Source organism: Triticum aestivum, chromosome 2A, assembly GCF_018294505.1.
Source record: "Triticum aestivum cultivar Chinese Spring chromosome 2A, IWGSC CS RefSeq v2.1, whole genome shotgun sequence".
NCBI classification, from domain to species: Eukaryota; Viridiplantae; Streptophyta; class Magnoliopsida; order Poales; family Poaceae; genus Triticum; species Triticum aestivum.
Window position 1 is genome coordinate 354432677 of NC_057797.1, and position 22311 is coordinate 354454987.

Below are 22311 nucleotides of genomic sequence, written 5' to 3' on the forward strand. Positions count from 1 at the left end.
CCGTAGAAAAGATAAGATGACTCAGATCACAAGGTCATGAGGATAAGGAGTAAAAAGAGCCCTACGTTCCCTTCCACAATCAATTCCCTTATATAACTAAAGCATTTTTAGACTTAACTTCGACCAGCTTGGCTTGGTAATCCTACAGGCAGTCAGGCTCTGATACCAAAGCTGTCAGGACCCCGATTCCAAGTCACATCGATCTAGGCGGTAACACCTCATATCACTTTGCGGCCTCACACATGGTATTCCCACGGGTGTCGTGTTACCATGGCCCGGGACCGTTTGCGCCTTTTGGCTCACGTATATGATAGTGTCGCTAGCATCCATATGACAGAGAACCCGAGCCGACATGACTAGTCGTGAACCCAAAGTGGCACTAACTTACGGGGATAGGCATACGTGAATCAACATCGAGCATGTCGGTCAACAGCGTGTGAATCCGGGCTGTAGCACTGGGCTAACAGGACTCCGGTGAACCGGGCTGTAGCAGGCTAGGCAGGACTCCGGATGTCACCGCATGACATTTCCCCGAAGGAATAGACACAGGAACAAAGTGAATCACATGCCGGCCAGTCAAGTGTTCCGGAGCAGAAGCGCTGGGCTAGCAGGACTCCGGTGAACCGGGCTGTAGCGAACTACTATGGCTCATGGAAGAACAAGAATACATTTCCCCATAAGAGAGGCTACCAAGGATAAACAACTAGGTTGTCGGATCCCACACATACCACACATTTCAATCATACACACAATATGCTCAATATGTGCAATACAACATGGCATCACAACATAACTCTACGACTCAGAGTAATTATTCATTAGGCTCCGAGGAGCGAGATATTACAAACATGGGTCTCATGACCCAACAATCATAGAATACAATCAAAGCACATGCGGAAGCTTAACATGTCTGAGTACAGACATCTATAAATGAAAAAGGCGGAGAAGCCTGACTATCTACCAGATCCTGCCGAGGGCACAAGATCGTAGATGAGGTATCAAGCTAAACATCGAAGTCCACGTGGAACTACTAGCGAGACTGAAGTCTCTCTACAAAACATAAATTAGACAAACGTGAGTACAAATGTACCCATCAAGACTTACATCAAAACTAGCTACACATGCATCGGTATCAACAAATGGGGGGGGGTGGAGTTTAACTGCAGCAAGCCAGCTTTGACTCAGTGGCTAACCTGAACTATGACTGCAAGTAACTCTTTTGAGGTGGCACACACAAGTCCACAAATTTACCGTACTAATACACCACTATGGATCCACTCCCGTCTCCTTGTGAGAACGCCATCCATAGCACTCACGCTTATCTTGCGAGTTTTAGAGTATCCACTTTCTCTTGTCTATGAACTATGCAAGGGGTCCAAGTTCCATATCCGAGGAATCCGGCTATTCGAATAGATAGTGATAAACCTGCAGGGGTGTACTTCTTCACACACGCTCTCGCCACTTATCGCCCTGTACACGTCATGTACCTCGGCAACCTTCAAGCGGAAGCCGGGCGAGGGAGTCGGCCACGACCTGACTAACCAACAAGTCTCTAGTCCAAGTTTATCCCCTATTCGGGTTCCATCCGCAAGGAGATCCGGCCGGGGTGTCGCTCACGGCCCCAAACGATGTGAGCAGGGTTCCCAAGCCCACCATCCGGGTCCCACTTGGTACACCGTGCCACGGTGCCTAGTCTGTCCCAAGCCCACCTGTACCGGGTGCCACTTGGTAGACTACTAACACTACCTACAAACACCAGAAACTAGTTGCAACTCCTGGACAAAGATCGAGTTGATTAATAAGCCGAGAGGGGCCGAGTTACCGGAACCCAATGTGTGGTAGTAACTATTCATGGATCACAAACACAGGACTCAGTTCCTGAGGACGGCTGCAGTGAGACAACCCACCATGTACTCCTACATGCCCTCTCACCGCTACCTTTACCAAATCGTGTTCACACACTTAGCTCTCAACGGTAGGACATGTTCACCACGTTCCATTTCATTCCCGATGAATCAGACCAGACTCAACTCTAAGCAGTAGCAGGCATGACAAACAAGCATGAATGAGTAGGCACATCAGGGCTCAAACAACTCCTACTCATGCTAGTGGGTTTCAACTATTTACTGTGGCAATGACAGGTCATGCAGAGGAAAAGGTTCAACTACCGCAGCACGTAACAGTTGAATCGGTGTTGCCCTAATGCAGTAAAAGAGAGCAGGAGCGAGAGAGTGGGATTGTATCGGAATGAACAAGGGGGTTTTGCTTGCCTGGCACTTCTGAAGATAACATTGAGGCTTCATCAGTGTCAACGATCACAGCGTCGGAGCAGCGTCTACCGAGAGGGGACAATTACCGGCAAACAAGGAAGAGCACAATCAATGCAATGCACAATATGATGCATGATCATGACATGACAATATATTGTGATTTGAGCTAATGCAACTAGTAACAGAAAGGTTTTGGGTTGATTTGAACTCAAGGTTCAAAATCAAATTCAAACTATGAATTCAAATAGTGCATTATCATGTTTTGGACTAAACAATGAGGTTAACTTGCTCAAACATGCATGAAAATGCCATAAACAGATTCCTTGGATTTTTCTGATAATTTTTCATATATCATTTATCTTATTTGGAGTTACGGTTGAAATTCTATGATTTTTCAAAGTTTTGGATATTTTCTGAATTAAACAAATCATTTCTGATTTATTTAAAATCCAGAAAAGCATTTATGACCTCATCACTGCATCACTGTGACATCATCTAGTCAACAGGACGGGTCCAGGTCAAACCTGACTCTGGGGCCCGCATGTCATAGGCTCTATACTAACAGAGAGTTATTTTTTTGTTAAACTAATTTAACTATGGGTTAGTTTAGGGGGTGGGGCCCGGTGTCAGTGGGTGTGGGTTAATTAGAGCCTAAACTAATCTAGTCAAGGGCGGGCCCACATGTGTTGACCCCACGGAGGTCAAACCCCCGAGAGCGAACAGGTCAAACCTGCCGGCGACTCGACGCCGGCGAGGCCAGACACGGCGGCGAGGCTCGGAAATCTTCCTCCGGCGACCAAATCAACGGCGAAGCCCATCTACGAGTAGCTGGAGCTCGCGCGCGTTGAGTGGTGCAGGCGGCTGGGTGCGGGGAGGCCGGAAATGACGCCGGCCAGCTTGGCAGCGGCGGCCGGAGTTCGGGAGTGCTTGGAATCGGTGTTGTGGTGCACGGTGGGACGAACGGGTGGGCTAGTTTGGCTCCTGGGAGCAGCACGAGCGCGATGACGTGCTCAGGGGTAAGCTGGGCTTGCTCTAGCCACGGTGACGACTTCGCCGGCGGCGTGAAGCTCGTGGGCAGGGCGGAGAGTGATGCTACGGCGAGCTACATGCCACGGGGATAAGGGGAGACGGTGAAAGAGCTCACTGGGGGTCGAAGAGAAGCTCCGTGGGCTCAAGGAGGCGCTCGGGGCGGCGGATCGACGACGACGATCTTTGGTGGCCGACAAGGAAACAGTGGCGTGGCAGCGCAGCAGAGCTTCTGGCGCCGCGTGACTCGGTGGAGAGGACGAAGACGGCGAGGCGGAGACGCCTGGGACGTAGAGGGAGTGAGGGAGTGGTTGTGACCGCGGCGGTGCACGGCGGTGCTCTCTGATGCGTTCGGGTCCGGGCGGAAGAGAGAGCAGAGGAGGGGGAAGGCACGGGAGGAGAGTGAGGGGAGTACGGGGCCTGCGCGTGGCGTTCACAGCCGCGTCGGAGAAGCGGCGGAAGCAGGAGGTGGCGTGGCGTGTGGCCGGCGCGCAGCGAGCATGCACCCTGCGTCCGACTGGCGCGAGGTGGAAGACGCCTCTGCCCCTAGTGGGCTGGGCTGTCTTACCGGGCCGCCAGCTGGCCAGGTAAGTGGGCTGCCAGGTAAGTTCTGTTCTGTTTTATTTCCCTTCTGTTTTCTTTTATTTAATTCTTTGCCGCTATTTTGAATTCAAACAAAATTCAAACAATGCCAAAACATCCTCTGAGTATTTTTATGTTGCCTCATGGACTTTTCCAGAGGCACATAAATTATCACAGAGCATTTGAAAACATATCCCATATATATTTGAATATATTTTCAAATTCAAATAGAATATTGTTTTAAATTCAGAGACCAAATAATCCCTTAAAAACTTTCCAAAATTTTGGTTTGGTATATATCCCTTGCCAAAATTCTCAAAACTATTTTTAAGGCAATTTGGAATCACTGAATGCAATTTAAAGGGTTCTTGCCCTTCTTTACAATAATTTCTGAGGCTTTGAATATTCCTCATTTCAATTTCCTTGAAATTTAAACATGATGCAGGCTCACTAATGCAACTATTATACTCAGATATTCTAGGGCTGTGACACATCCATCCGGATCTACTCCATCGAGAGAGACCGGCACCTCTTGGAGAAGATCCAGTTGGATTCAAGACCCCTAACAGGAAGACCTCAAGACCTCCTCACGGAGAAGAACCGGTTACCCTATGTATCGTCCCTTGTTGGATTTGGACGATGTGATCTCTATGTGTACTCGGATCTAGCATATGTGTGACAATATCTTGTTGGTTTGAGTATTTCTCTTGTGTTTCCCTTCGTGATTACCCTTTGTGTTCTTCATGTTCATCGCGGGATCCGCTACTTTCGTGAAAGATCGGCTGTATAGGGTTCCACCCTACATCAATGCATGCATAAGCATTTCATGAGCATCGCATGTTCATGTAGATAAGATCACATCTGGCATCATTTTTATTTGCATAAACTACAGGCTCCTACCGTGGACTTGGCCTCCAAGAGGAGATGGAAATATGAATCCTACACTGCGATCTCCGGCAAGCCAAACAGATAAGTTCTGTCTCTTATCCATACGTGTTCTGTAAGTGAAGACGTGTGCATATAAGAAAACCTCACCAATTTTTGAAGCTTAGGTGCTCCCATCCCTTGACTCGAATGTTGCTTCGGTCAAGATGGCGCATTGGCCTTTGATGAAAAAAAAGGTTGGCAGGGGGCTGGTCCCTCTTCATGATTTGTGCCCGGTAGGCTTAGTTCCCAGGCAACAAAACATAGGATACTGGCAGGATACCCTACCGGGGGAAACTCGTTTATTTAAAAATATGGAGGCATCCCACCTCTGCATGGACATATACATGCATGAGTCCCTGGCAAGGTTTATCTTTTTCATTATGCTGATTAAACAAGTACAACCTTACAGGTCACAAGTGCCTACAGATTTAAGATTGAAAAAAGATAAGTGCCCCATAATCTCCTATTTTCGTTTTCCCTCTGCGAGGTATTATGGTGGGAAGAGGCGAGGACCAAAGAAGCACCCAAGCAGGAGCCCATCCCGGTCCCGTCATGGCCTGTCGGGTGTAGCCTGACAAGATCGGGAGTGGCGAGGCTGCGAAGGAGGGGCATGGGTAGCAGCTCGGCGGTGCCCTGGTCACCACCTCCAGGATCAACAAGAAGCCCCAGCTCGGGCGCCGGTGGAGTCATCCAACAAAGCCTAGTTGGAAAACTACTAGACGAGGGACGAAGGCAAGAAGGGAACATCCCTCCCCGACTATCACCCGAAGATACTAGTGATGTTGGTGCCGGGGATGGAGGGGAAGAGCCAAAAGACGAGGCAGGAGGTCGCTAGTAGGCGATGAAGGTGTCGGTGCCATCATACTCCGACCTGACGCCCTACCACCCGCCTTCTCCGTCTTCCCTCGCTTTCTCTCCATCACCACCGCTCCGGGGAAGCACCGACCTCTCGGCCTTGCACCTTCCCCAGAGAAGCGGCCAAGGGCCAAGACGGCTAGGGGGCTCGGGGCACGCCGCTCACCACCTTGGAGGGCAGGAAGGCGCCCCTCCCTTTCATCATCGATCCCGGTTCTACTGGAGGGAGTAGTGCTGGGATAATCAACGACCCCTAGCCCTGCTTCCCGGACGGGCGTCGAGGACTCCAAGAACCCGGTCAGGCCAACAAGCGGCAGCGGCTCACGGAAAGATGCCACGCTCCCCAACGGACGGCCGACCAGGGCAGAGGAGACAAGCATTTCACCAGAATGGGAAAGCTTGATATTTCCCACACCACGAACGTCTCATCCGCCGCGCCTCCTCCGGGCCTGGACCAGACTCACTCCCCGAGCATCAGCACGAGCATTCGACATTATCAAATTCAAGCTATAGCCCGGGGCCTGGCCCCGGGCTCTCCCCTTTGGCATGGCAAGCAGAAAGCAAAGTATGCAGGAGAATGGGTGTGAGGATGAATATCTCCGCTCCTTCCCCGCCCCTCCTTTTATAGGCGGGCCGAGGAAGGGAGCCGGTCCCGCGACGAGTAACCACCGCCCTCCCCCACCAATCCGAGAAGACCAGGCCCCTGCCTTGATGCTCTCCAGCACCACACGCCCCCATTACCTACCCCACTTGGTGCATGTAGCATACGTGGCTAAGGATACTCGCTTGTGCATCAAAGTCATTCACGGGCCATTACAAGAGTGGCCCCACCATGATTTATGTTACACGATGCACGGGAAAACCAGAAAATGGCCTGGGATCAAGTTAGTGAAGAAGCAAAGAAGACCTCAAGGGCCAGCAGTTTTTGCAGCCCTACCTGTGCACTGGTTAGGGCCTACCTCGATGATGCCCGACAGCGCGTTCGAGCCAGGCCCGGGGGCTCCTATCGGTGCAACAAACCCTGGGTCCGTTGCCCAGACCATGCACAGGCCGAAGAGCAAGAGTACAACACCAAGGTTAGATCAAGACATGAGGGATCAATTTTCTGAAGGACCAATGTGCAGATCAAGAAGACCAAGGCTAGCCAGAGAGACAAGATTCCACTACGAGAAGGACCTCCCTCGTCGGGCAAGCGAGCCTGGCGAGGTTGGGGTTGCCCTCGAAGCGAACCTTCAAATATCGCCCCTACCGGCCTGCCGGGGCTCACGGAGGCAAACTACTCCACCACACCACCCCGCAGCGACGCACGTCATTAGTCAGTGCGGTGTCAAGCTCCTAAGTGACTAAGTGGCTGCTCTCTGCCACATGGCAGCCACTTCCTATAAAAAAATACCTCCAAGCGACACCCGTCCTGGGACGTGTCAAGCAAGCAGGTGCGAAGCTGGCAAAATAGTTCAGCAGGGCCTGCCGGGCGAGATGTGATGTGACACTGAGCGACACATTTAATGCGCTCTGTCAGCCTGTAGAGTTAGGTATGATAGCACTGTTTGCTATCTAATCCGTACGTAAAGACTGATTTGCCATTGTGGTGACCCTTGATCTATAAAAGTAGGCCTATGGCAACCGTAGAAAGGATTCATACCTTCTCATACTCATACACGCGTAGCCACTCTCGCCTCGAAGCAACCTTGCCGGGCAAGAGTGCTTCGCTTTTCCACGAACAATCCACCAAAGCAAGAGTAGGGTTTTACGCCTCGCGGTGGCCCGAACCTAGGTAAAACTGCCCGCGTGATCTCTGTCGTGCTGTGTTACGCTTCTCCGCTCTTTGTGCAATGTGCCCATCCCACCGCCGAACCAAAAGGGGCTCTTTGGATCCATAGGTGGTTGTGGTTTCCCATGACACGAAGTACTCTAGTAAGCTTCAACGACTACACCGCCTTCTACCTCGACCAAACCTACTACAAGCAACGATGACAAGTCAAGTTACAAGAAAACTTCGACAACCTCAAGTCGCCCTGCTACTACAAACAACTTCAAGCCGAGAGCTTCATCATCTACAAGTCCACCGGATGAGACCATCAAGACAAGTTCCATCAAATGCTTCACATGTCAAGGACGAGGCCACAAGACATTTGAGTCCCCCACTTGGCGCAAGATGATCGCAACGAGAACGACACCTATGACTCGATTAGTGAGGAAGAAATGGAAGTGCTTGAGCACGTGGCCTGCACCGGCACGTGAATGAAGATGAAGATGGCCAAGTCTTTTGTGACAATGATTCGAGCCCCGCTCTCATTGTCTCCAAGGTCTTGACACATCAACATCAACAAGACGAAGATCAACATTGCCATATCTTCCACACCAAGGCGAGCATCAATGGAAGATCCATGAAGGTCATCATCAACAGAGGAAGTTACCACAATTTGGCAAGTGAAGAGTTATGTTCCAAGCTACAATTGGTCAAGATAAAGCATCCTTCTCCCTACAAGGTCCAATGGCTTAGCGACTCCGACACCATCCAATTGGAGCACACCGTTCAAGCCTCCTACAAGATCGGAGCATATGAAGACACTTTGGAGTGTGATGTGGTTCCTATGTACGTTTGCCATCTCCACATGCACGGCCTTGGCAATTTGACCGCGTCGTCATCCAAAATGAGCGAACCAATTTGATGTAGGGTGGAAACCCTAGGGCCGATCTTTCACAAAATGGAGGGGATCCTGCGAGGAACACGAGGGGAAACACGAGGGAAATCACGAGAGAAAACACTCAAATCAACAAGAACAATCACACATGTGCTAGATCCATGAACACAAAGAGTGATACGAGATTCAAACGCAACAAATGATGATACAAGGGGCGGTAGTTCTTCCCGATTCGGAGACGGTGTCTTGAATCCACGAGGGGATCTTCCCTTGCAGGGTGTTGAATCCACTTGGGATCTCCTCCATGGAGGCCTTGGTCTCCAATGGAGTATATGTCAAGTGGATGAGCAATGCTCTCTCTCTCTCTCTCAAATGTGTTAAACTATTGCGAACCCTAGAAAAGTGGAGGTGGAGTCGTTTATATAGGCTAGAGGGACAAAAGGGCAGATGGGCTTCGGCCCAAAACACACAAGCAGGTGGATGATCCGGATGGTGGCCCGTATGATCCGGGTGCGAGGGGTCCGGATGATCCAGGAGGCCGTCCGGATCGTCCGGATGTGTTGCAGCCGTCGAGGGGGGTCTGGATGACCGAGAGATGGTCTGGACGTCCGGGTGGTTTCGAATGATTCAGGTGTCGGTCCGGATCATCCGCCTTCGCGCGGAGGCTTGTTGGTCTCGGGTGCCACTTATCCGGATCGTCCAGGCTGGGGCCGGATAATCCGGATGATAGCCCGGATCGTCCGGGCTAGTGCAAACTTGGCCCTTTTCTTCTCCATCTTCACGTTCCTCTTCTCCCTTCGGTTGATCTTGCTCGTTGGCTTCTCCATGGCTAACTACTTGGTACCTGAGTATGCAAAGTTTCTCCTTTTGAGGTAGTAGGCATGTCTCATGCGTTTCAAATGGTAATTGTGAGAGGAGAGATGTCACCTCGGTTTTGAGAGCTCTTGCACATGCATGAGTCATTGGTCCATGGGGATGACCTTGGGATGCTCCGCATCATCTCCCCCCTTGGGAAAGATCCTACCTCGGATCGAAATCCTCGTCACCATGGTTGGGAGAGAGATCCTTGACGTTGAAGATATGGCTCACATTGTACTTGTCGCGTGGGATGTCGATCTTGTAGGCATTTTTGCTGTAGCATTGGAGCACCTTGGAGGGTCCATCGGCTCGAGGTAGAAGCTTGGAATTGCGTTGTAGCGATCCAACCTGAAACAGTTGAATCTCTGTGCATAAGTGTCATCCCTGGATCGGTAATGCTGACACACACTTGAAGGATTTATAACAGAGTTGCAATCACACACTTATTGCATCGAATGTCTCAAAAGAGAGTACTTATTACAATAATATGGCTGAAGGCCAACTAATAAGATAACAATGGAAGGCTTGGAAGATTAAGCGAGTCCATTAACTACAACGACATAGCTGAGTGCAAACAATGACCTAGCACACCTTACTCCTCGTCTGAAAAGTATTCAACATAATATGTTGCAGCCCGAAAACGGGTCAGCACATGGAACATGCTGGTAAAATAACACTGTAGAACAATGAACATGTAACAGCTACAACTATATGCATATTTGGCTGGTCGAGGCTCTATGGTTATTATGTTTTTGCGAAAAGCCAATTTTTCCCTACAATAAAGGAATATATTTTATTTAACTAACATGGTAGTGGATAAACATTGAGAATGGTAAACCCCATCTCAATCCCAATTAAAGTAATCATTAACCCCACAAGTTAATTAAATAAACTGATGAGATCAACATAATAATTCAAGCACCAGATACTCAAGATGTCCATAACCAGGGACACGGCTAGTCATGATTAGTTTGTACACTCTGCAGAGCTTTGCACACTTTTCCCCACAAGACTTGATCTCCTCTGTTGTATTTCTCGCACTGCATGATGTTTGAGAAACGGATGACCGAGACACAGTCTTTCAGAAGAGGTCCCCTTAACCGATAGATAGGCCGGTACACCTACAATCCCCTACATCTGCTAGCCCATCATGGAAAGGATTCCCACAACTTAGTAAACTATGTCAGAGCCCATAATGGCTTGTGGCTGCACACAAAGTTTCCAGCATGAATGATCTTATGATTCCTTTGAGCCTGGGTGGCGAACCATAGGTTGATCACACGGATTCCCCGGGATCTCCTTGGACAGCACTGGATTACCCCAGGTGCCCACAAACAATCCACCCAGATGTGTGTTAAAGTAGCCACCTTAAATAAACCCTTAGTTCATAATAATACTCACAACTGTCATGTATCACTCAGACCAAACCACGTCTATTAGCATAGCATAGCAGCATAAGCATAATGTAGAAATAACTCCCAGGGTTTAAATAAAAAGGGCAATAGGTACTACCTCAACTACTACTTCCCAATACCCACAAGTTATCAAATCCTAACCATTTGAAACTAATGCATAAAAACTGGGTAATGAAGAGGTATGATCAAAGTGTTACTTGCCATGCTGACGATCTGAAAACCCTAGTGACTCGTAGTAGCACGCTTCGCACTCCAGAAACTCTATCACAAACAAACAATAGCATACATAAGCACTGAAGCAATAGATGGAAGAGTAAAACTTAGATGAGAAAGTCCAAATTGAAAGTTCAACTAAAGAGCTTTGATTTGCAAAAAGAAACACTCAGATCAGAGCTACGAAACTCAAACTACGATCAAAAGAAGTTCGAATTCAAATCTGCTTGCAACTAAACTTTAAATTTTCAAAATCATGTTTCGGTTTTTTTATTGGAAAGAGGGATTCGAGATGAAGATTTTGGCGTTGGTTTCACTGGATTTGGATGAACGATTAAAAAGTTGCGAAGGTTTGAAGATCATGGGCTAAACTGCGATAAAAATAATCACGGATAGGTCCCTGGCGAAAATAAAACAGAAAAAGGGAAATCTATCGGACGAATGTCCACTAACAGAGACAAACGAACGAATTCGTTCGTTATAAGAACTTAACGAACAAACATTCACAGAATAGATCTAACCGAAGAAAAACCGATCTATATAAAAAACCGAACTAGATCTAAACCGAAAAAAATCGGCGGTGCTTTTTCTTTTACCGATTCGCGGCGGCGGGTCAATGGCGGCGAGCGGCGGCTCCGGCGAGGCTGTGGCGGGGCGGTGCGAGGCGTCGCGGGCAGCGGCGCCGGATGGCGTCGGTGGGGCTGTGGGGCGACGGTGTGGCGGCAACGACGGCTAAGTGCGGCGACGGCGCGGCGAAGTGCGGCGGCGGGGCTGTGGTGGTGGTGGCGGGGTGGGTGGTGGCTTGGGCAAGGGGGCGGGGGCGAGGCACTCGTGTCCGCCTCAGACACGTCGGCGGCACGGCGAACCTCGGGACTCCCGCCCCGAGTCGGCGGAGAGGCGGCGCGGCTGGGCCTTCGGCCTAGTCGGGCGGCGAAGAGTTTTTTTTATAAATTCCGCCAAAGAAAAATCCTAAATAATTATAAAAAATTCTAAAAATGCCAAAAACAATTTTCACCATATAAATAAAATATTTAGAACAAAGTGAACATTTTTCTGGCCTAAAAATGCAATTTTGAAAAATTCATATTTTTCTAATTCAAATAAAACCTCGAATAAAAATCCGAATACAATAGTTATTTGATTTTAAAATCTTGCCTCCAATATTCCTCTTATTTTGGAGAAGTCATTTTATCTCCACTCTTTTATTTTTATATTGGAAATATTTCGGAGATAAAAATTACTAAAATCGAAATGACCCTCTTTTCAAATTTGATAAAATTCAAATATGAAATTAAACGAAACCTCCAACTCTCTCCTTGGGTCCTTGAGTTGATTAAGATTTCTAGGATCACACCAAAATGCAAATAAAATATGATAGGCATATGATGACCTAGGTATAACATCCAAATTGAAAATTAGGATGTTACAAACCTATACCCCTTAAGATGAATCTCGCCTTCGAGATTCGGGTTGGCTAGAAAATAGGTGTGGGTGGTCTTTCCGTAGATCTTCCTCTCATTCCCAGGTGGCTTCGTCCTCGGTATGGTGGCTCCACTAAACTTTGCAAAACTTGATAACCCTGCTGGGCGTAACCCGGCTGGCAAACTCGAGAATGTTGACGGGTTTCTCCTCGTAGGTCAGATCACTATCCAACTGAATTGCTTCCAGGGGCACTGTATCTCTGAGAGGAATATCGGCCATCTTAGCATGACACTTCTTCAACTGGGAAACGTGAAACACATTATGAACTCCTGGCAATCCTTCGGGCAATTCCAACTTGTAGGCAACCTCTCCCATACGTTCCAAAAGATGGTACGGTCCTACAAATCTCGGGGGTAACTTTCCCTTAACTCCGAAACGTGTAACTCCTCGCAGAGGTGACACTCGAAGATATGCTCGATCTCCAATCTCATAGACTATCTCCTTGTGTTTAGTATCTGCATAACTCTTCTGCCTGGACTGAGCTACCTTCAGTCTGTTTCGAATCAACTTAACTTTCTCTTCGGTCTCTTTGATCAAATCCGGTCCAAACCACCGATGGTCTCCAACTTCATCCCACATTAATGGTGTCCGGCATCTTCTTCCATACAAGCTTCGAAAGGAGCCATCTTCAAACTAGCCTGATAACTATTGTTGTATGAGAACTCTACGTAAGGCAAATTATCATCCAAACCAGATCCATAATCTAGCGCACAAGCTCTCAACATGTCTTCTAGAATCTGATTGACTCTCTCTGTCTGCCCATCTATCTGCGGATGAAAGGCTGTACTGAACTCTAGCCTGGTACCCAAAGTCTGGTGCAGCTGATATCAAAACTTCGAGGTAAATTGTGTCCCTCTATCTGATACAATGGTCCTCGGAACTCCATGCAGACATACGATCCTGGTAATATATGTTTTGGCCAACTTCACGCTTGTATAGGTGGTATTCACTGGGATAAAGTGAGCTACCTTGGTCAAACGATCAACTACTACCCAGATTGAATCGTATCCCGATTGGGTCCTGGGCAAACTGGTGATGAAATCCCTGCCAAGCTTGTCCCACTTCCATTCGGTTATCGGCATAGGCTGCAGTAACCCTGCTGGCCTCTGATGTTCTGCCTTCACTGTCATACATCGCATACCGCTACATACTCTACAATATCCTTCTTCATACCAGTCCACCCGAAATGTTCCTTCAAATCCAAATACATCTTGGTGTTTCCGGGGTGTATCGAGTATGGCGAATCATGAGCTTCCTGAAGTATTAACTTCCAGATATCCGCATTATTGGGCACATATATACGATCCTCAAACCATAAGGTCTCGTGCTCGTCCTCACGGAAACCCTTGACTTTTCCTTTGCTCATTTTCTCCTTTATCTCAACAATTTCCTTATCATCCTTCTGAGCTTCTCGAATCTTCCCCAATAATGTAGACTGTACCTCCATTGTTGCGATAAAACCTCATGGAACTATCTCCAAATGAAGTTCCTTGAGATCGTCAACTAACTCCTGTGGAAATCCTCCGCTTACGAGGGTATTGGCATAACTCTTCCGGCTTAAGGCGTCTGCTACGACATTGGCCTTACCTGGGTGATAATGCAATTTCATATCATAATCCTTTATAAGATCCAACCATCTCCTTTGCCTGAGATTTAGCTCCTTCTACGTGAAAATGTACTTCAAACTCTTATGATCCGTGTACACATCACATCAATTTCCAATAAGAAAATGTCTCCAGGTCTTGAGCGCATGCACCACGGCTACTAACTCCAAATCATGTATGGCATAATTCAATTCATGCGGTCGAAGTTGTTGGGAGGCATATGAAACAACTCTTCCGTCCTGCATAAGTACTCCTGCAAGTCCTAAGAGAGAAGCGTCGCAATACACTTGGAAATCCTTGCGTATATCCGGAAGGATCAGCACTGGGGCTGTAACCAAACGTTTCTTCAACTCCTCTCACATTCATCCATCCATTTAAACTTGGTGTCCTTCTTCAACAACTCTCTCATAGGCTTCACAACCTTGGAAAAATTCTCAATGAATCTCCGATAATATCCCGCAAGTCCTAGAAAACTACAGATCTCCCCAACTGAGGTGGGTGCCAACCACTCAGTTACAGATTGAACCTTGGTGGGGTCTACTGCTATACCTTCTCTTGATATAACATGTCCAAGAAATCCAACTTCCTTCAACCAAAACTCACACTTGCTAAACTTGGCATACAAATGATGTTCCCTGAGCTTCTCGAGAACTAAGCGCAAGTGTTCCTTGTGTTCCTCTTCATTTTTCGAGTATACCGGAATATCATCAATGAACACCACTACAAACTTATCCAAAGACTCCATGAACACCTTATTCGTCATACTCAATGAAGTCAGCAGGGGCGTTAGTCAATCGAAATGACATGACCGTGCACTCATATAGCCCGTACCTTGTGGTGAAAGCTGTCGTAGGTATATCCTTTTCTCGGATCTTCAGCTGGTGATATCCTGATCGTAGATCGATCTTGGAGAATACTTTTGCTCCCTACAACTGGTCAAACAAGTCTTTGATCATCGGTAGTGAGTATTTGTTCTTGATCGTCACTTTGTTCAATGCACGATAATCAACAACCATTCTCAAATATCCATCCTTCTTCTCAACCAAGAGCACTGGGGCTCCCCACAGTGATGAACTTTGTCGAATGTAATCTTTCTCCAGTAGCTCCTTCATCTTCTTCTTAATTTCCTCCAGATCATTTGAGGGCATCCGATACGGTCTCTTTGATATCGGTCCGGTGCCTGGCAACAGCTCTATCAAAAATTCTATGTCTCGATCCGGCAGCATGCCTGGTAGTTCCTATGAAAATACATCCGGGTAATCCATCACAACATGCACTTCCTCCTGAACAACTCCTCAGAGGGAATTCACCTAGGTCGTCTTCGGCGCATGTCGTGACACATACTTAATCCTTTTCCCTCCGGGGTGGTGAGTAGAATTGACTTGCTGGCGCAATCGGTGTTCCCTCCATACATCGATAGCCAATCCATGTCGAGTATCACATCCAACCCTTGTGACTCCAGAATTATTAAGTCTGAGGGGAAAACGTGTCTACCTATGGTCAATGGCATCTGAAAACATCCCTGGCTTGCCATATACTCTGCTCCTGGCGAGCTTACTGTCATAGGTGCCTTAAGAACTTTGGTGGGAAACTTATATTTATCAACAAACCCCTTCGAAATGTATGAATGCGATGCACCAGTATCGAAAAGAACAATTGTAGTAAATGACTTAACCAAAAACTTACCTATAACTGCATCTGGCTGCTCTTCAACCTCCTCCACGTTAACGTGGTTCACCTGTCCCCTATTGAAAGGGTTGGGCTTCTTCCTAGAGCTTCCATTTCCGTTGCCATTCTTCAAGTCAGAACAGTCGTTGGCCTAGTGCCCAATCTTCCCGTACTTGTAACAGGTAACATGGCTTAGGTCCTTCTTGGTGGGCGTTGCCGGGTTGGGATGGTTCTGGCTACTGCTTGCTCCATTCCCGTTTCCATTCTTATGCCCACTGTGGTTATGGGAACTACCTCCATTGTGAGTATGGCCTCCATGGTTATGGGTGTAACCTCCGGGGTTAGGGGTAAAGCGAGGCTTTTGCTGAGCTCCAGAATTGTACTTCCCCTGTCCATACTTCCGTTTGCGGCTCTCTATCTGCTGCTGTTTGCTTTCAATCATAAGGGCCCGGTCTACCAACTCCTGATACTTAGTGAATGTTGCCACCATCAACTGCATACTCATCTCATCATTCAGCCCTTCCATAAACTTCTCCTGCTTCGCGGCATCTGTAGCACATCATCTGGAGCATAGCGGGCTAACTTGCTAAACTCATCCACGTACTGCCCCATAGTACGGTTTCCCTGGCGTAAGTTGTGGAAGTCACGCTTCTTCATATTCATAGCTCCAGTTGAGACATGGGCTGCATGAAATGCTTGCTGAAACTGATCCCAGGTGACATTAGCTATGGGGAAAGTGGCTGTGTAATTCTCCCACCATGAGGCTGCGGGTCCATCTAGTTGGTGTGCGACAAAGCGCACCTTCTCCGCATCTGTGCAACCTGTGGTGGTAAACTCCCTTCCAATCCTGCGTAGACAATCATCAGCAACAATGGGCTCGGTGCTACTAGAAAACACCGGCAGATTCAACCTCAGAAAACGGGCTAAGTTGTCCATTGGAGGTGGTGGCGGTGGATTGTTGTTTTTGTTGTTGCATTGGTTCTGAACTAGTAGCTGCATCAAGGCATTCTGCTGTTGGATCACCTGAGTGAGCTCCGGTGGGAAGACAAATCCGAGGACATGTCTCGGAGGCATCTGATGGTTTAGAGGGGAGATATTATAATTGAATGAGGTCTAAAGAGAAAACTCTACCCATATGCACATGATACAAACACATTCATATCACACCACTCAATTCAATCAAGGGCATACAATCGATCTGGCTACCATTACAAAATACTCGGACTACTAGTATATACATGGGGAAATACTACTGATAATTTGGGGGTCATCTAGAAATTTTGATCGGTGGAAGACTCCATGATATCCGCTCCAGCTTCGTCTTCATAATCATCATCACTACTGTCGGGGTCGGAGTCGGTGTCGTCGATGATGATGTAGTCCTTGGGATGGTCGTCATCTCCTCCTGGCACGGGGTCTCCTATGAATACTCCTAGCTTCCTCGTCAGGTCGTCATCCTTTTCTAATAGTATTGCGATTTCCTCCTCGTATCCATCACGTGTAGACTTGAGTTCCTCTTCAAGCTCCATGTTCCTAGTCATCAACTTCTTCAGATCTATCTTTCTTGCACACATTTGGTTCTCCTGGCGATGAATGTGCTGGTTTAACTCCTGGATGAATGCTGCAATGGATCTATCCCTCCTGGTGCTGATCATCTCCCATTGCTCATCTCGGCGCCCACATATCTGGTAGATTGTGTCCTTAAGATCCTTGTGATAAACTTCGCCGATGCGGCCCATGGCGATGTGGGCTGCCATGCTCTTTCCTAGAGTCTAGGTTGGTGCATCAAAGGAAAACTCTATGGGCTCTGTAACTGGCGTGAATGTTCTTCCTGGAACATGAACTCGAATCATCCAACGCTCCTCTTCTGGTAAAGTGGCGGTGTAGGTCCAGGTGAAGCTTGGTGTTCCAATTTTTAGGTACCTAGTGACTTCCTTCAAGTGTTGTCCAAAAGGTGTGTCTTCATCCGGTTGAGCAAACTTGTTCCTTGTGTCCGCCATCTATAGAGTGGAGAATGGAGAGGAGTCCGAAATGAGTAGATAAGAGTGACCTATGGCTTATCTTAGTGGTCTCGTCCTACAATCAATGTGTGCTCTGATACCATCTTGTAGCGATCCAACCTCAAACGGTCGAATCTCTATGCATAAGTGTCATCCCTGGATCGGTAATGCTGACACACACAATACTTCAAGGATTTATAACAGAGTTGCAATCACACACTTATTACATCGAATGTCTCAAAAGAGAGTACTTATTACAATAATATGGTTGAAGGCCAACTAATAAGATAACATCGGAAGGCTTGGAAGATTAAGCGAGTCCATCAACTCCAACGGCATAGCCGAGTGCAAAACAACGACCTAGCGCACCTTACTCCTCATCTGAAAAGTCTGCAACATAATACGTTGCAACCCAAAAACGGGTCAGCACATGGAATATGCTGTCAAAATAACATTGTAGAACAATGAACATGTAACAGCTACAACTATATTCATATTTGGCTAGTGGAGGCTCTATGGTTATTATGTTTTTGCGAAAAGCCAATTTTTCCCTACAACAAAGGACTATATTTTATTTAACTATCATGGTAGTGGATAAACATTGAGAATGGTAAACCCCATCTCAATCCCAATTAAAGTAATCATTAACCCCACAAGTTAATTAAATAAGGTGATGGGATCAACATAATAATTCAAGCACCAGATACTAAAGATGTCCATAACCAGGGACACGGCTAATCATGATTAGTTTGTACACTCTGCAGAGCTTTGCACACTTTTCCCCACAAGACTTGATCTCCTCCGTTGTATTTCTCGCACTGCATGATGTTTGAGAAACGGATGACCGAGACACAATCTTTCAGAAGAGGTCCCCTTAACCGATAGATAAGCCGGTACACCTATAACCCCCTACATCTGGTAGCCCAACATGGAAAGGATTCCCACAACTTACTCAACTATGCCAGAGCCCATAATGGCTTGTGGCTACACATGGAAGTTTCCAGCATGAATGATCTTATGATCTATTTGAGCCTGGGTGGCGAACCATAGGATGATCACACAGATTCCCCGGGATCTCCTTGGACAGCACTGGATTGCCCCAGGTGCCCACAAACAATCCACCCAGATGTGTGTTAAAGTAGCCACCTTAAATAAACCCTTAGTTCATAATAATACTCACAACTGTCATGTATCACTCAGACCAAACCACGTCTATTAGCATAGCATAGCAGCATAAGCATAATGTAGAAGTAACTCCCAGGGTTTAAATAAAAAGGGCAATAGTTACTACCTCAACTACTACTTTCCAATACCCACAAGTTATCAAATCCAACCATGTAGTGTTTGACGATTGAAACTAATGCATAAAAACTAGGTAATGAAGAGGTATGATCAAAGTGTTACTTGCCATGCTGACGATCTGAAAACCCTAGTGACTTGTAGTAGCACACTTTGCACTCCGGAAACTCCATCGCAAACAAAAAATAGAATACATAAGCACTCAAGAAATAGATGCAAGAGTAAAACTCAGATGAGAAAGTCCAAACTGAAAGTTCAATTGAGGAGCTTCGATTTGCAAAAAGAAACACTCAAATAGGAGCTACGAAACTCAAACTACGATCAAAAGAAGTTCGAATTCAAATCTGCTTTCAACTAAATGTTAAATTTTCAAAATCATGTTCAGGTTGGTTAACTGCAAAGAGGGATTCGAGACGAAGATTTTGGCGTTGGTTTCACTAGATTTGGACGAAAGGTCAAAAAGTTGTGAAGGTTTGAAGACCAGGGGCTAAACTATGATAAAAATAATCGTGGATATGTCCCTGGCGAAAATAAAATAGAAAAAGGAAAATCTATCAGACGAATGTCCGCTAACAGAGACAAACGACCGAATTCGTGCATTATAAGAACTAAACGAACGAACGTTCACAGAATAGATCTAACCGAGGAAAAACCGATATATATATAAACCAAACTAGATCTAAACCAAAAAAAACCGGCGGCGGTTTTTCTTTTACCGATTCGTGACGGCGGGTCAACAGCGGCGAGCGACAGCTCCGGCGGGGCGGTGGTGGGACTAGGTGAGGCGCCACAGGCGACGGTGCGGGACGGCGTCGGCGGGGCGGTGGGCCGATGGCACGGGGCAGCGGCACGGTGGCGTGCAGCGCGGCGGCAGTGGCGGCTAAGTGCGGTGGCATGATGAAGTGCGACGGCAGGGCTGCGGTGGTGGTGGCGGTGGTGGCGGCGGGGCCTCGACCTTTAAAGGCCAGGAGCGGGTGGTGGCTTGGGCAAGGGAGCGGGGCGAGGTGCTCATGTCCGCGTCGGACATGGCGGCGGCGCGGCGAACCTCGGGACTCCCGTCCCGAGTCGGCGGAGAGGCTGGGCTGGCCAGCTCGGCTGGGCCTCCGGCCCAGTCGGGCGGCGAAGAGTTTTTTTTATAAATTCTGCTGAAGAAAAATCCTAAATAAATATAAAAAGATTCTAAAAATGCCAAAAACAATTTTCACCGTCTAAATAAAATATTTTAGAACAAAGTGAACATTTTTCTAGCATAAAAATGCAATTTTGAAAAATGGATATTTTTCTAATTCAAATAAAACCTCGATTAAAAATCCGAATAATATATTTACTAGATTTTAAAATCTTCCCTCTAATATTCCTCTTATTCTGAAGAAGCCATTTTATCTCCAGTCTTTTATTTTTATATTGGAAATCTTTTGGAGAGAAAAAACATTAAAATCAAAATGACCCTCTTTTCAAATTTGATAAAATTCAAATATGAAATTAAACGAAACCTCCAACTCTCTCCTTGGGTCCTTGAGTTGATTAAGATTTCTAGGATGACACAAAATGCAAATAAAATATGATATGCATATGATGACCTATGTATAACATCCAAATTGAAAATTGGGATGTTACATGCGTTCAATGGGAAAGTGGTCCTTGTGAATGTGTAGCCACACAAGATCTTCAATGTAGAATACCATGGGTTGCTTGCTGATGTTGACCTTGGTCTCAAGGCGTTGTAGTTGGCGCTCGATGGTGTGCCTTGTCTCTTCATGCACCTTCTTGAGATAGCTCTCTCTAGAGCTCGCGTCCATGATGATGTGCTCTTGTAGTGGTAGAGGTAAAATGTCCAATGGGGACAAAGGATTGAAGCCATAAATGACCTCGTAGGGGGACTTGCCGGTAGTCGAATGTCTTGCACCATTGTAGGTGTACTCGGCGATGGGTAACCACTCCTCCCACTGCTTGATGTTCTTCTGGATCAACACATGTAGGAGAGTGGGTAGCGTCCAGTTCGTGACCTCCGTTTGGCCGTCGGTTTGTGGATGGTATGCCGAGGAAAATAAAAGCTTGATTCCGAGCTTGGCGCATAGTGTCTTCTAAAAGTAGCTTAGGAATTTGACGTCGCGGTCCCACACGATAGTCTTGGGCACTCCATGTAGACGCAAGATTTCCCTACAAAAGAGATTGGCAACATGTGAAGCATCGTCTATCTTGATGCATGGAATAAAATGTGCCATCTTAGAAAAACGGTCCACAACAACAAACACGGAATCCGTTGCATTTTGAGTTCTAGGCAAACCAAGCACAAAGTCCACACTAATATCTTCCCATGGATGATACGAAACAGGAAGGGGCATATAGAGACCGTGGGATTGAGCTTTAGACTTAGCTTTGCGACATGTAGAGAATCAGTTGGTGTAGCGGGAGATGACGTGGAACATCTTGGGCCAAAAGTAGTTCTTGGAGAGTGCAACAAAAGCCTTGTTGTGTCCAAACTGGCCCATAAGTCCTTCACCATGAGCCCCTTGCAAAAGAAACAAATAAAGAGAAGACTCGGGGATACATAGTTTGTTAGCTCCCATAAGATAATCATCCTTGATGTAATATCGTTCCCAAGATGTATGCATCAAACATTTGGCATATGGAATAGCAAAAGTAGGATCATGCGCATACAAGTCTTTTATGTGCTCAAAGCCAATAACATTCAATTCAAGTTGAGTGACAAGCATGCATTTGTGGGAAAGAGCATCCGCCACAACATTCTTTTTACCTTTAATGCACTTGATGACATAAGGAAAAGACTCGATAAACTCACTCCATTTGGCATGTTGCTTATTCAATTTAGTTTAAACCTTAAGGTATTTAAGTGTTTCATGGTCCATATGGATGACAAATTCATGAGGGCAAAGATAATGTTCCCACTCACACAAGACTTGCACTAAAGCATATAGCTCTTTGTCATAGATGGGATAATTGAGTTGCACTCCGGAAAGTTTTTCACAAAAGTAGGAAATTGGGCGTTTCTCTTGCATTAACACACCTCCTATACCATTGCCACTAGCATCGCAATGAACTTCAAAAGTTTTATCAAAATTGGGCAAAGCAAGCAAAGGAGCATGCGTAAGTAAATTCTTAAGCTCCTTAAATGCGGTATCTTGGGATGGTCCCCAAAGAGATGGTGCATTATTTTTACTCAAGGCATGCAAAGGGGATGCAATAGTGCTAAAGTCCTTATCAAATCTACTATAGAAACCGGCTAGGCCAAGGAAAGTACGCACTTGTTGCAAGTTAGCGGGTTGTGGCCAGTTTTTAATGGTACCAATTTTAGCTTCAATTAAATTAACACCCTTAGATGACACACAAAGCCCAAGAAAACAAGCTTATCAACACCAAAAAGGCATTCGTCCATATTAGCATAAATGAGCTCTTTTATTAGAGTTTGCAAAATGGTTCTAAGATGGGTGACATGATCTTTTAGA